Source organism: Suncus etruscus, chromosome X (genome assembly GCF_024139225.1).
Source record: "Suncus etruscus isolate mSunEtr1 chromosome X, mSunEtr1.pri.cur, whole genome shotgun sequence".
NCBI classification, from domain to species: Eukaryota; Metazoa; Chordata; class Mammalia; order Eulipotyphla; family Soricidae; genus Suncus; species Suncus etruscus.
This window is the reverse complement of record NC_064868.1, coordinates 128,272,952-128,288,308: the sequence shown is the minus strand read 5'-3', so window position 1 is coordinate 128,288,308 and position 15,357 is coordinate 128,272,952. Positions and strand designations below refer to the sequence as shown.

Genomic DNA, 15,357 nt, shown 5'->3' with positions numbered 1-15,357 from the left:
CTGGGATTTCAGCCCAAATTGGTCCTGGGTCAGCCACATGCAAAGCAAAGGCCCTACCTGCTGTGTTATCACTCCAGACCCCAAGTCAAGATTTTCTAAGAGGAATTCCACATTGATCTGTATTTTTGGTTCAGCATAATCTCATAGGAAAAGAGTTTCAGTTGTATGAAAAGCATAGATGATAATTTTCAATTTTCTCTCTTTTTTAGAGAATCCTGCGGAGCTCTGCAGTGACTACAGTAAAACCCATTGCTGTCTGTCAGGTTTTGTTCTTTGAAAAATAACTTGAAGTAATCCTGGAGAGTACATTTGCTTGTGGATGCTAGTGGCAGAGATAGATGCGTAAAAGTCTCAAATGTCTGAGACGTTTTGTGAAAGGTGAGGCACTGGGCTTTGGATTTAAACTGACTTTGAAAAAAATGTAACAATAATAGACTCATTGAGCTGTTTGTGTGTCTGCCAAGCATGTTCTACAGCATTGAAGTCATTGAGATGATCATGATTTTCCTCTTTATGACTTTTCTGCCTACCTGCTTTATTCATGTCTTCATGGAGACCATTTATCAGAAATAGAAGAAGATCATGTGAATTTTGTTGAATGTACCCTGCAAACTGGTCATTGATCTTCCCAAAGGTTATCTTAAAGTTTTGGGGCTGATATGTATGTCCTGCCTACAGGGCTCTCATAATTCTTCTACCACTTTACCTTTATGCCTAAATGAATTTGACCTGTTAATGTCTTCCTAGTAATGACTTGATTGAAACAATCAGCCAACCATGGAGCATTATACAGGCACTGCAATATTGAGTTCAGGTAACAAGTGTTTCCTAGTTATGAAATCCAGTGAGAGCTGGACCAGTTATCTCAAAAACAACTAAATTTTTGAATCTGATTACTCCTTATCCTGTAATCTATGTTTTAGTGTGATACGTTGACTTGTTGTTCTGATTACCTGTTTGAGTTGCTGATGGTTTCCTTTTCTCTTTTTCACTAGTATTCTCTGTTGGATCTGAGGAGGAGAAGGAATACTTCAGCTTGGAGGGTTCCTTATCCCATTCAGCAGGAATCTGTGGCTTGGTTTCCTCATTTATAAGAATTCTTCTTCTGACAAAACATAATGGGACTCAGAGATTCTTGGTGGGGCTGCCATCTGTAGAAATGTAAGCATATCCTTTTCCTTGAATAAGATTACTAGCTATCAGTTATTTGTCAATGAACATTTGACAATGAACTACTTTTCTTCTTATTATTTGTTTTGTATGTTCTGGGGATCACACCTAGCAGCACGTAGGGGTTACCCCTGGCTCTGCACTCAGAAACCACTCCTGACTCTGGGGACCATATGGGATGCTGGGGAATTGAACCAGCATCCATTCTGGGACAGCTGCATGCAAGGCAAATGCCCTACCACTGTGTTATCACTCCAGTCCCCAAATTTATTCTTGAAACTGTCTTTCAGCAGCTGTGTGAGGTTCTCCTTGGGGTAAATTCAAGAAGTTTAGTGAAAATAGTTAATAGTTAAGGAAAATAGTTAAGGATAAAAGGGCAAGTGGTGGCATACATCTTTTCCAGTATTTTACTAGCTGAAATTTGAGGGTTTGTGAGCATGTTCAACAATGCCTTGTGATATGTTTGATATGTCATTCTTTGCAGATTGATTGAAAGGTTTTATTAATGTAGGCTGGGCCATTGTCAGTTATGCTATGAGGAATGCCTGTGACAGAGAAATATGGTAGTAAAAAGGAATAGTCTTAGCTCTTTCAGAAGTCGTAGGGTAGCCCACATCTAATGAGAATAAGTATCAGCTATTATGTGAAGGTATGGATTGTTTGGAAAAAGGTTAACATACACAGAATACATTTACCATAATTTATTGTCTGCAGACCTCAGGGGTTGGTTCCAGCTACATGTGATGTACAATTCAAAGGTGCTGAAACATTTATTACAGTTTTACAATTTGTCTGGCTTTCCTCCTTGGAATGCAATAATGTGCCTGAAGGTGGCGAGCATTTGTGTATAGGACTTGATGCTGTTCTACAAATGATGTGAAAATAGGCACAGCCAGGCAATCAACAGTTTATTTTCCTTGAGCCATTGGCACAGCAAAGCCAGAATGAGATCTTATGTGAGTGATGAAAAATAGGTTCAAAAAGCTATCTTAAAAGGGTTTGTAGTTGCTGAAGTAATTCCTGAACTACAATGTTATGTTAGGGAAGCAGTAACAATCGCAGGGAAAAGACCAACCACTTATGCTGAGTCACTTACCATGTTACATGTCCCTGACACATGTGTCTGTATGTGGGGCAGGCATAATTTATAGACACTGTTGTGATCAGTCAGGGGCCAGCAATACCACCTTTGCCTGAGGAAGAATCATCTATATAAAATACTGGAGCCTCAGGAATGGGATAGGAACAGATTAGAGAAGAAATTAAAAAAGGCATCTTTCGGGGCTGGAGAGATAGCATGGAGGTAGGGCATTTGCTTTACATGCAGAAGGATGGCAGTTCTAATTCCGGCATCCCATATGGTCCCCCGAGCCTTCAATGAGCAATTTCTGAGCGCAAAGCCAGGAGTAACCCCTGAGTGCTGCCAGGTATGACCCAAAAACCAAAAAAAGGGCATCTTTCCAAAAAATCCTAGGATTTCCTAGCTGCATGGTGGAAGGAAATTTTTCTTGAGAAATCAGTGATAAATCAACTGATATATCAGCAGAGAAATAAATGAGGTTCTTTCAATTCCAGAAACAAAACAAGGGTACGAGGCTGTTTATAGGCTACATAATAGGGCTATAGCAATAGTAATTGGTGCGAAGCAAAGATCAACCATACCTTTTCTCCAAGGATAAACCTAGAAAATGGGACTTTTGGAACAGGTCCATAAAATATTCTAATTTAAATGGAGATTTTCTGGGGATGTACTACATTTCGTTCCAGAACATAGCCCAAATAGTTATACAGGGACAGCTTCTGAATTTTATTCATGACAACCTGTAAACCTGCCACCAGCAAACGTGTCATCACATCCTCATATAATTTTTGAAGCTCCCTGTCATTAGAATATAAAAACAAGTTATCATCCATACAGTGAATAATATAAGCATGGGAAAACCTTGCATGATAAGTGTGTAAAACCACACATCAACAAAGTATTGGCAGATACTAGGTGAGTTGGTCATTCCCTGAGATAAAACAATCTACTAAAATCTATGCAGGTTGCCCTGTAGTTAAGAGAGGTAACAAAAAATGCAGTATTTGTGGTCCTTTTAGTATGCATATGTTATAAAATCAGTCTTAAATCTATCACAACCAACAGCCAGATTTTTTAGGAATTGCTGCTAGTAATTCACTCATGGGAACCATAGTAGAACTAACATTCCTTAAATCAATTAACAATTGTCCTTTGCCCAACTTCTTTTGCATAACACAAACAGGATAGTTCAAACCTGAAATTGAGGTTTCAATATGTCCCATTTAAGCTGTTCCTCTACAAGTACCTTAATTTTGCATTGTTAATGGGCCACTGAAGCAATCACACAGTAATGTGTGTTTTCCACTCGATGCAGAGGAGTTAAGGGTGCTGAAGCTCAGCGGCCCTAATTAAAATGGCATGGCCTCTGAACTAGTGGACAGAGAGGGAGCTAGGGTGGAATATGATACTCAGCATACCACTAAACATGTAGATCTTGATTATATAGATTCAGGGGCAGGGAAGCTACATATGGTAGGAAAGTAGTCACTTGTCCTTCTGGACCAATTCATTTCATCCATTTAGAATTCTGTAAGAAAGAGAAAGAAAGCATTGAACCTACTCAATGTAGGCCATAAGGTATTTCTTGCACAGCCCCATTATGGGGCCAGAATTGTGAAGAAAGGAAACATCAGCACTTATGCTAACCATAACTTTAAATTTCTTCCCATGAATCTCAAGAGTTATTAGTTGGTGCTTAGCCTTTGTAAGCTTAGAGGTAAAGGGTACTATGCAGTTAGCAGAGACATTTAGGTGGTTGGTGATTCTGAAGTCTCCAATCTTAAGGTGACTGGAGTGGCAAGGCATTACAAATGGGAGTAAAAAAAGCTGAGTAATGCACTTTTACTTCTCAAAATTCCAAAAAGTGACAAAGAAATGACATTTCTCCATCATGATCAGAATCTGTTAACTTCACATGAATGGTGATTTCCTTAATATTTAGACTGCTTCTCCCCAGGAGCAGGCCTACAGTGCCTGATGGGATTGTCTCCTTTATACTAGATTTTAATTTGTATGGGCACTGGGCTGGTGTTATGGTTATGGTCTCAAGGCAGGGGATATCCAAGGCACAACTTCCTGTGGTAGCAGGTTGTAGTGAATCTATTGTTCATAGCTCTGTTGGCCTGTGCTAGGGAAGGGCTGCCAGCAAGACTGTACCCTGAATCTGTGGAGCCTGGGCCTAGATCCACACTCAGTTCACTGAGACAGGCTATTTAGGTAGTGTTTTTGACAAGGCAGGTTCAGGAGGAATACTGAAGTTTCTTCAAAGATGTCCTATTTTGCCACAGTTAAAATATCTGCCCTGACTACATATTCTAGCAGCCCTGGAGGTGAGGGAAGAGCATATGGGAGGTAGGACAAAAACGGAGGTGTAGGGAAGACAAATTGGTGATGGGAATCCCCCCTGATTTTATGTAAATATGTACCTAAAATATTATTGTCAACAATATGTAAGCCACTATGATCAAAATAAAAATTATATTAAAAAATATCTGCCCTGAACCCATGACGCCTGGGGCTGGCCTCTTTTCCAGTTACTTGAGGTAGGATTACCAATCAAGCAGCAGACTCTAATCTAGTGTTTTTCCTTGCTACACCTCAGACAAGGTCAAGGTTGTGCCCTCCAATGGGGCAATATTAGGAGATGCTCTGTAATCTGCAGAAACAGCCTGACCTACACTGATTGTCCTTAGCTTGCATCAGAGCAGAATAAATCTCAGCAGCATGAATGAGTGGATGATGTTTGATTGAACCAACATTTTAACACATTTTTAGTTTTGACATGCTTTTCATGCTTTTAGCTCATAATGTTGTCCTCTATATGTGTGTGTGTCTCTCTCTGATAGGGTACAAGATCACCTGATAACCTTTATTAGCATTCTCAAAGGCTAATTACCTTATTATGTGCTGCTCTGTTTCTTTACTTCTCACCTGTCTCTGACTAGCATCTGTCAGTTTCCCCAGAAATTCTGTTTATGGCTTGAAAACTGCCCAGAAAATCTTTGTATATCTTCCCTTAAATTTGACATCAGCATCATTTTTCCCAAGCCCACAACGCTATATCACAGACCTTTGCCCAAATATCATGAGGTAGGGCAGCTTGGTTTTATGTCAGCATACTGCCCTTCCCTGATTAAATCTTCTAAGTTATCTGAACACCTGAAATTCTCCTTCCATATTGAGCTAGAGTGTGGAGTTTAGTCTTAGCCTTATCATTAAGACACATTTTCCACTGCCAAAATTGTGAATATATCAGGAAAGTCCTAGCTACTCAGGAATCCAAAGAATACCTTAACTCCAGCCACTAAGGAACTCAACACAATACAGTATTGTTGGTCCATGTGAGGTGCTGGCTTTTTTGAACTGTCTGAGTGAGGCCATGTTCAAGCTCTCATAAAATGGAGGCTGATTTTTTTCTTATATGCAGGACAGGAGTGGTTTGGTTCATGAAGCCTAAAAGGTTCTACTAAGCCACTTTCAGCCTCTGAGTCTGAAGCCCCTTAATTACGGCTCTCTTCCTTGCCCAAGGCACTAGACCTAGCAGATTCTGATCCCTCGATTTTACCAATAGTGGTGAGCAATGAATTATTAGTACTGGAATGGTTTTTATCTCAAGAACACCACTGGGAAGGTGCATTTACTCTCTAATATAGAAGTTCTTTACACAGAACATGGTATTTATATTTGTGCAAGAGAGATTTATATTCCAAAGTGAGAGTATCATTTTCTGGAGCAAGAGATGCATGTAGATGCACCAAAATAACATCAAAAGTAACATAATACAGTCCAGCATGCATATCACCACCCCAGTATGAGATATATAAAATGGATGGCAGTATTAGTAAAAAACCGAGGAATAATCATTGCTTTGACCATCTAGGAAATTCTGTCCCTGACCCACAAAGGGTCAACATCCCTGACCCATTAGGGGATCATGTGACTATCATTGGAGTCTTCTCGTGTTCCTGTTCAGGCATCAGATGTAGTGGCCATAAATGCCATATTTCTTCTCAGAAAAGGTGGGTCTGGAACAAGAGTCACAAAAGGAAATAATCTAAACAAAGCTGAGAGTGAAACACATGTGGCTGAGTAGCAATCTGTCTCATGAAGCTGAGTGGGGGGGAAAGAGAGAGAGAGAGCTGCCTGTCAGAACTGCAGTTTTTATTGAGTACATAGACCTCTCCCAGGTGGGACAGAAGGCCTATCCTGAGCCAGTCCTGCCCAATTTTGCTTGAGACATGTAAAATGTGGTAACTAGGAATCTCTGTTTTGGGTAAAACCAAGTAGTAAACTAGCAGATACAAAGAAACCAGGGATGATCTTTGGGATGAAACCAAACTTAAGTTGTAAATCAACAGAATTCCACACAAATTGGTTACTACCTAGGTGGAATTTCAATTACTGTATATACTCGAGTATAAGCCAACTCCCCTAATTTTACCCTAAAAACTGGGAAAACTTAGTGACTCGAGTATAAGCTGAGACGGAAAATACAGCGGCCACTGGTAAATTTCTAAAAATGTATATACCCAAAACAATGACAATGATTTAGGAATTAGTAGTTAAACGTTTTTAATATGTATTGTTAAAGAAAAACTGTAAACTAGCAACAATGACTTTAAAACTTTAAAGAAAATGTAGAAAAGAGTGGCTTAACAGATAATCAAGCTAAATCACAAAGGTGAAAATCCTTCAAAGCTGGATTTCTCCTCCTCATCTGTTTGTCCAAACAGAGCTTTAGCCGTATCTGATGGGAGGGTCTCAGCATAGACATTGCCATCATTGCTTAGTTCGCAGATCTCATCATCACTGCTGTCAGTTTCATACAAAGCAGAGAATATTGTGGGTTCAATATTCAGTGGCATCCAGTTTAGTTCAGCCATGACTTGTGGACTGAGCTGAAGAATCAAATCACCTGTAGGACCTGAGTAGAAGTCGAGTTTGGTTTTTTTGGCACAAATTTTGTGCTGAAAAACTCAGCTTATACTGGAGTATATACAGTATTTTGCTTATGGTCAGAACCCATCACATACAGGTAATCATGTCCCCACACTTAATTCATAAGTCCTTGCAAGAAGTCTTCCAGACAATGAATGTCTCTCCTCAGATCTTTTCATGAGGCTGAGATGCTTGGTGGATTACCCAAGCCCAAGAAAAAGGACCGTAGTCAAAGAAAAACAAACTCCCTATACTTATTTCTTTCTATAGCCTGTAAGTGAATCTACTGTGCATGAGTCCTAATGTGAATTTCTTTTTCTGATTTCTCTGTTACGGATATTAATGCCTTCCTCAAATTCTTCTCACACCCAGCACTCTGAGGAGAATACAAACAAGAACTAGTTCATTTCTCCAATTTGAGATATTGAAAGTAAGCAGACTTTGTCTTTTACAAAAAGCAGACTTTTATCAGCTAAATATAACACAGTGGTATTGCATGGGACATAAAGGATGGGACTTACCAGCCTCACAGTGTTCTTATTCATGGCTGAGGGAAGCATTAGGTAAGTATGGGTCATGAAGTTTTCAAAAAGACTTCCTTTCAAAGTTATTCTCTTCCTGGCCTCTAAATGTTCACATAGCCTGAAGAATGGTTTTGTCTGGATTTTTCTGGAGGGACCATGGTAGGCAATGGAGTCAGGTCCTCACACTCTGGGCCATTTTAGGGAACCTTTGCAATCCACAAAAGGAGAGAAAAGGAGCTTAATGATTCCATTGCAGCTGCTTCAAGGACTGACAGTGAGACCAGAGATAACACCCAGCCTCTTACAATGGTAACCGGAAGTACCAGCAGTACTTCTTACCAGGGAGAGAGAATTTTGAACTTTTCTCATTAAAAGACGAAGGTGCTGAATGAGCCATGTGTCTGCAGCGCATGGAGTCTCCTCACTGTGGCAACATTTCTAACTGGCCGATGAATCTACCAAAGCTCCACAGCTGGCTGTTTTATTTTGCACCACAGAGGACTTTCTCCATGACCACTTATACTGTCCTGCTTACCACATCTTTCACAAGGTTGCAGAAAATAGTTACCTAAAAGATGGAGAAGCCAACGGGGCTATGCCCATATGAGTCAGTGACTGCATTTGAGAAATTCAAATCTTCTAGGTATGAGGAATTCTCTTATTATATGCAAGGTAGGTGTGCATAGTACCTACCAATTGAAGCTGCAAACGGACAAGTGGAGTTTCTTGTGTGTTTGAGATGTAGGAAAGAACAAAGTGGTGCTTTCATTTTTCAAACTAAGAAGCCAAACTAAGAAGGTAGGGGAGTGGAAAGTCTGGGTTTTAAGAGCCTGCACCTTGCCTACACCTGAGTCACATATTGACATTCCCCAGGCCTACCCACAGCTCCCCTTTCCCCCAAAACAGCAGGAGTGACAGTCCGGTACTTACAGGTGCAGAGGCTTTTAGGACAGAAAGATGGAGAGTACAGGCTCCTGAATGTCTGCCATCAGACATTGGGAAGTTGCATCAGGTTGGGAAGTGAAGACTGAGAAGAAGATGCTTGCCAGAGTTCGCTGCCCCACCCTCTCCCTTTCAGTCTGCATCTAAACTGAGACCACCTCCTAGGATTTCTCTCTCCTTCCAGACTGCAGGGTCCTGGTGCCTCTGCTTCCCCTTACAGGAAGGATGCTGGCAGCCACTCTGCCTCTTGGAGCTCTGGGAAGGCAAGGTAGTCAGGCTTCTGAGATTTGATTGGCAAGAATAACTGTCCTCTCAGATAAAGGATTCAATGAGCAAGCAAACCTGAAAATGGGTCCAGAGCAAAGAATCTCCGGGTCCTTAGCATGACCCAAAGTGGCATACTCCAAAAGTGGCATCCACAGCAGAGAAAGTGTCCCAAAATAGCTCAGGCCACGAATGCCTTGCTGAAACCCAGAAAGAATTGCTGAATTCAAAGATCTGGGTCACTGTGGGTATCTGATCAAAGTATGTTAAAGCTGGTAGGAAGAACTCAAACCTTGAGTTTAGGGAGACACGAGATCATCTGTGCTATGGTCTATATTTTCTTTCTTTGGGATTCAGTTGGTAGCAGTGTTAGAAGGGTCTCATCTGCTAAAGTAGGGGGCTACCATGAGGTCCTAAGGCTGCTGTTTGCATTTCCAGCCCTCTGATGTGCTAATAATATCAAACAGTGGGGCTCTATTCGATCCATTTCAAATAAGGGAACTGATACTGTGCAAAGGTTTCTTTAAGATATTACTTCATAACTGATGAAATTCCTTTTCTAGTAGTTTTTTTTTTTCATTTCTTTTGGCCTTCGGCATAAGTAAATGCCAGCTTCTTAAAAATCAACAGAGAAGAGCAAACAGTAGGGTCTCTGTTATTTTCTTGGGGTTTGAGAAGTCTCTCCTCCCTGGCTTCTGACTGGATGGTGTCTGTACATTGCTACCTATGGTACTGGGATGGATGAGGTCCACCCAGACACGCGGTCTCAGTTTTGTAGTTGCTGAGCTCTTGGGACACTCTCTTTTCATCAGGTATGTTGAAAATTTTAGGATTGGCTGCAGAAAGTGGGGTTCAGTATGTGAAAAGTTCCTCATGTTTTTCTTAGGCTGCTTTTGGGGTTTAAGAAAAGAAAGCACAGATTTTGGTTACTCATTCCAGGGATGCCTTTTGCTCTGTAAATTTGGGCAAGTCATTTTTCGTCTCTGGACCTCAGTTTACTCCTCTGTAAATGTAATCCTAACCTAACTGTATGCAGTGAAGATTAATGTAGAAGACTCAATAATGTTATGAAGGGCAGAGCTTGTCCCTCTCACTAAATGCTGGCACTCTTCAGCGGATCCAGACTGCTGTCCCCTAGTGCTTTGCAGCAATATGCTTATAGTGAGCCTGACGTCTATAGGCCTTAGTTCTAGGCAGTTTGCATTTCATGCTTGGAGGTCTGTAGCATTCCTTTTTACAAGCTGTTTTGTTAAAAAAAAAAGCCTAGTTTTGCCATCTGTGAGGTGGGTATCCAATTGGTAACCTAGGTCCATAATTCCTTATCTAAAACTACTGTACCTTGATGTGTTTTTGAGTTCAGAATCCCTGGAATCTAGAATTTCAGTCCAGGGCAAATTATGAATTTTATAGAGTACCTAAATTTTGTATTCAAACGGATATTTCTAAATGGAATAAGGAAACAGCAGCATTTCAATCTAGGTCCAATTTTGCCACCATGATAAGCTACAATATTCCTGTGTTCAGAGTCTCTGAGATTAGAAAGGCCACATATAGAAACTGGGACAAGTAAAGATGCTAGCTCTATTTTGTTCTTTTTGTTCTAAGAAGTTCATAGTACCCCAAACTACTTAGTTGGATTAAGAAGCCTGTGAAGATGATAAAACTGAGGTACTGAGTTCAGTCACTTGCCCAGGATCCCAAAGCCAGGAAAGTTTAGAATTGGATACTAACACAGAGAGTTCAAGGGTCTGGAGTGATAGTAAAACAGGTAGGATACTTACTTTACACACAGCAGACCTGGGTTTTACCCCTGGTACCCCATTTGGTCCCTAAGCGCTGCCAGGAATAATTTTTAAGTACAAATCCAGGAGTAAACCCTGAGCATCGCTGGGTGTGAATCCTCTCCCCCAAATCCTGTTCTGCTTCAGATAATTAAGCTTCAGAGGTGGAGCTCTTGTGCACCATGTTTATTTATGCTTTGGGGTTCAAATGAGTCTTCACATACCTGAAGGAGCCCAGAAAGTCACTGTGTAAGTGTGAAAGTGGTGGCTGGGTACTGAAGGGAACTTCTGAGCCAGTGCCCAACAATAGGGAGCTGCAGCTGTATTTGGGAGAGAGGTTCCCCAGAATTTTATGCGAAATCTCCCTAGTGAAACGTTGACAACGAATTACAAAATGCTAAACCACATTGGGGCAAACAAATCCATCAGCCACCTCGTTGCAGCCGATGGCAGCTCAGTCAATTCTGCAAAGAGGAATAAATGTAAAAGTGCTTCGATAACATAAAAATGTGCTTTAGTAACAGACTGTCTCCTTTCAGGGTGAAGGCGGTGTTCTCCACCTCCTCCTGCCCCAGACTTGGGCATATTTTGTTTTTGGAAAACGAATGTTTCTGGCCTGAAGAGATGAAAAGTCAGAATTAAATAGAGACTTCAGTGAACTTGAACACTTCATTCCTTTGGCAGGCTGGATAAATGAGAAGCCTAGGTGTACTGGATGGGCTAAGCCTCAGAATTCCTGCCACTCCCCCAGGCCCCCTTCTAAGGACTTTCCATCCACAGACCCTAGCTGAGGGATGGAGCAGCTTCTTATGAATAGGTGACTATGTCAGGGACCAGGTTTCCCTCCCCCTTCCCCCGCCCCAGCTATAGCCAATTGAGCCAGTAGAGGGCATCAGATCCCAAGCAGCCAATGGAAGAACCAAGCTTGAGAACTTTGCCCTCCCCCCCCCCCCCCAAAAAAAAATCACGGTGGTGACTGAATTTAAACCATTGAGGGTTTCAAAAACACTTTGTGAGTTTGAGCTCTTAGAGCACACAATGAAACTGAACAGAGAAGGTAGGTTGCAGGAGCGAAGAAAGATGCTAGATGTGCTATCTATTATTTTTGTTTAAAATAGTCATAGGGGCCGGAGAGATAGCACAGCGATAGGTTGTTTACCTTGCACACGGCCGACCCGGGACAGACCCGGGTTTGAATCCCGGCATTCCATATGGTTCCCCGTGCCTGCCAGGAATGACTTCTGAGCACAGAGCCAGGAGGAACACTTGAGTGCCACCGGGTGTGACCCTCCAAAATAAAACCAAATGAAATGAAATAAAATATAATAGTCATAGAGCCAGAGAGGTAGGCACTGCTATTATACCTATTTTACAGACCAGAAAACAGAGGCAAAAATAATGGAATGCAAGGGTTTGAGCCCAGCCTTGTTTGATGTTAAAATTAGGGTTTACAAACCCCTAATTCAATATGGATTTTTCCCCTTTTTTGGCCATATGTGGCAGTGCTCAGGGGTTATTCCTTGCTCTTCACTCAGGGATAACTCTCAGCATTGCTTGGAGAATCATATGCAGTGGTCCTCAAACGTTTTACACAGGGGGCCAGCTCACTGTCCCTCAGATTGTTGGAGGGCCGAATTATAGTCAAAACAAAAACTATGAACAAATTCCTATGCACACTGCATAGATATTATTTGAAAGTGAAGAAACAAAATGAGAAAAATACAATATGGGTGACTGGGGATCAATCTGTGTCAGCCATATGCAAGGCTAGCACCTTTCCTGCTGTACGACCTCAGTGGCCCCTCAAAACCAGTAGTTCTTAAAACTATAGGGTACTTTCTGGGAGAGAGGTTAGTGGGCTGAGGCACGTGGTTTGGACGTTGTGGAGACCTGAATTTGATCTCTGGCATTTCATGATCCTTGAGTATTATTGGGAGTAAGCCCTGAGAAGTAAGCTGGCCCAAACCAAAGCAAAGAAAACAAATACCTCCCTTGAAATCTTATACAGTATGTTAGACTGTTTTAGGTCAAAGTGAAGGTTCCTTGATTCCACAATGAAACTCAGGTGTGTGACTCTGTAAACGTGAAGTCCTCTTGCCCAAACCTTCAACTGTACTTTAATAAGCCTTTTAGAAGGTGGCTGATGCAAAGATACCAGATGTTTCACTCTATAAGACACACCTGACCATAAGATACACATAGTTTTTAGTCAAGGAAAACAAGAAAAAATATATTAAAGCAAATAGTGTTCTAAAACAACTAATCAACTATAATAGAATAATACTTCAACCATGTTAAGTGAACAGCAGTCAACGTGACATTAAGACTCATTATAACTGTCATTGACAATAACAAATGGAGAGAGTTTAAGTTTTGAGGACTAGTCTAGTTTTCTGGAAACCCCAAGAACTCCTCATCGCTGGAGTCAGAATTTGCTCCATAAGACACCAGACATTTTCCTCCATCTTTGGGAGGAAAAAGTACATCTTCTGGTATGAAAAATACAGTATTTCCCAGATACACTTAGAAAAATGAAGTTTGAGAGAATACGGCAGGTAGTGTATACTTCAGAAACAAGGTTAACCTGATGTAGTAGTTCACTGCCAAATGTGAACACTTTGGAATGCAGACCAGATACTGCTAGTTGGATGTTTCTTCATCTTTTCTGTCCCACGAAGGAGGTGCTGATGTTTTTTGGGAGAGAAGATGACAGCATTGAGCTGAATGTTGCCATGGAAGACTTGTTAGCTTTTCTGTGCCATAAGCTCATAGATATATTAAAATATATGGAGAATCCTGGAGTTGGAAAAGTAAACGATCTTTCTAATCTAATCATAGAGGATTTTGTCTGCCTTGGAATAATTGTGTGAGAATTCTATCTCTGCCCTTATTTTCACTGTTGATGAAAATGGAGGCTAGGACCCAAGCAGGGACAACAACCTGTTTCTCGGTCATTTTGTAACCCTCAGAGTAAAAGCTTTGAACAAGTTTTGAATTCATCTGCCTTTGAGAACTCTCCCTAGTAAGACAAGTCTGCTTGGAAAGCCTCGAGTCAAAAACCAGTTTGGGGTCCAAATTCTCAATGGCATTAGACACATATTCTGACCAGAGGGCATTGTGGTCCAATGGGTGGCATAGGTCAGACACTCTGGCCAAGTCCCTCCTCACCATGGCTTGAATCTGCAGTTGGCACATTTTATTTCTCAGACAATCATCACTACGGACACTTTCTTTGCATGTTGATGTTCTCTCTTTGGCCATGATGATGTCTATTTTTTTTTTATCTTCTGGCCAGATAGACTTCCATCTCTGCATGCCCTGCAGGTAACATATCTTACCTGTGTTGAGGTTTTAACCCTGAATGATTCCCTGAAGCAGATTCTTGAGTTAGTGCCCATTCTCCACAAAAATTGCAAAAGTGGACATTGCGACGATAAAGCCTGATGACTATAGAGTCTGTTTTGTGAAGCAAAATCTATTGCCTATCAAGAAGCATCCTTAACTCTTTGATGCCTCCCTTCTCTTCTGATGTTTAAAAATTATTTAATTGAATCAAATATTATTTGGTTTGGTTTTATTTCTTCACCCTTTATTGAGAAAAGAATCACTCCGATAACTTCAGAATCAGTCCCCTGTTTTATTTTTAGTTTGCAATGGCTGCAATTCTAGGAACCTGATCCAATTTGTACAATTTTGCTCTCAGTGCCTCTTACTTCTATCCTGAGTGCTTATAAATTACTTGCTTCATATTTTGGAGCAGAATACTTCTCAGGATTGACAACAAGCTTATAGCCCTGGGGGTGACAGTATACTGCTCTGTATTTTTCTTATAAAAAGAAAATCGAGACTCTGTTTATTTGCAGATATTCCCTATCTCTCCTCTTCCCCAGTTGCACAGTTCCTTCAGGACAACACCTAGGACAAGGCAGTTGCGATTGCTCTTCTTATATAGTTCTTTTCCCTATAGAATTGGACATGCATATACATGTTGTTTGGGGGAATTTGAAGCCTATCCAATGAAAGCGCAATTCCCAACTAACAGTCAAATTCTTCTTTTTAGAGCTACCAGAACACACTTACCTTCTCTTCCATCTGACAGCCCTTGGGAGACTTGAAGACGGTGTGTAATCCTCTTGTGAATTAAGAGCACCAGCTGAATCAGACAGACCTAAGTGACAAGCCCGACTTCACTCTCTCAGCTGTGAAAACCAAGGTAAGTGACTTGATTTTATTTTTCTTTAATTTGTTTCTTTAGCTGATTATAAAAATGATATAATCTACAATACCCCACATTATTAGTTTATTGTGCAGTATGCCACTTAAAGTGCTGAAGATAGTGCCAGGCAAAGAGGACTCCTGAAATGTGGGCTATTTTTTCACTGTAATTATGGGTGGGCATTTTAAGTGTCAGGAATGTTAGGGGGCAAAGATATAAGGAGGGATTCTTCCTCCCTGATTGATCCGAAAATGCAGAGGACCCTAAAGTAGCCCATGCCTTCCTTTATCCTGAGGCTATTTTCAGTTCTCTAAACACCTGTTTCCCAGAGCTGGGGGAGAGGATTTTGTTGAGAAACCAGGAACAGTTTCTTTTTAGGAGTTTGAAAGATATATGTTGACATATTGAAGCATCTTGTTCAGATTTCCCAGGGCAGCTAGC

At 41.0% G+C, this 15,357-nt stretch overlaps 1 pseudogene; it reads right to left on the bottom strand.

Annotated features, from left to right (window-relative positions):
• LOC125999064 (ubiquitin carboxyl-terminal hydrolase 8-like) overlaps positions 1 to 15,357 on the bottom strand; it is a 32,717-nt pseudogene that overhangs the window by 11,759 nt on the left and 5,601 nt on the right.